General features: G+C 25.0%; 1 non-coding gene across 1 annotated transcript; it reads right to left on the bottom strand.

The window, feature by feature from the left end:
- Positions 1-289: 289 nt before the first annotated feature.
- On the bottom strand, positions 290-351 carry LOC112426297 (U7 small nuclear RNA). The gene has a single exon (XR_003017571.2). It is a non-coding gene; the product is annotated as a U7 small nuclear RNA (small nuclear RNA).
- Between the last annotated feature and the right edge of the window lie 300 nt (positions 352-651).

Below are 651 nucleotides of genomic sequence, written 5' to 3'. Positions count from 1 at the left end.
CTTTGAATTTTATGATTTGTTCTTTTGCCAGATGAAAATGTACTTCTGTTTCATTTCAATCATTGTACTTTTCAAATTTAGCATTTACATGTGGTTTTCTCTTTTTTTAAAAAAAAAATTATATTTCTTTATATTGTCAGTGTAAACATCATTCTGTATTTTCTTTTAATTCTTCAAATTAAAATAATTTTAATTTTCTCTAGTTCTTTGAACATATTATATATATATATATATAAAATATATTTTGTAGCAGTGAGTCTATAATATATATATATATATTTTGTAGCAGTGAGTCTTTCTGGTAAAGACCAGAAAATCTACTAGACACATTTTAAAAGAGTTGTAAAACTGAACAATATCTTCTAATAGCTAATTTTAAAACTTTTGTCTAGCAAGTTCAACATCTGGGCTTCATCATTGCAGTTTCTATTGACTATTTTGCTTTGCTTTTCTTCTGTGTATGGTTCATATTTTCCTGTTTCTTTTTGTACCACATTTTAAACAATCACACATACTAAATAATATAGCAACCATGGGAATCAATTTTATACCTTGTCTTCAGAGTTTTGTTATTGTTGCTATTATTATTGTTCTTTGTTCATTTGATGACTTTCCTGAACTAATTCCTTAAAATATTGATATACTTTGGAT

Source organism: Macaca nemestrina, chromosome 5, assembly GCF_043159975.1.
Source record: "Macaca nemestrina isolate mMacNem1 chromosome 5, mMacNem.hap1, whole genome shotgun sequence".
Lineage (NCBI taxonomy): Eukaryota > Metazoa > Chordata > Mammalia > Primates > Cercopithecidae > Macaca > Macaca nemestrina.
The sequence above is the reverse complement of the archived record's forward strand: the minus strand, read 5'-3'. Positions and strand labels throughout refer to the sequence as shown.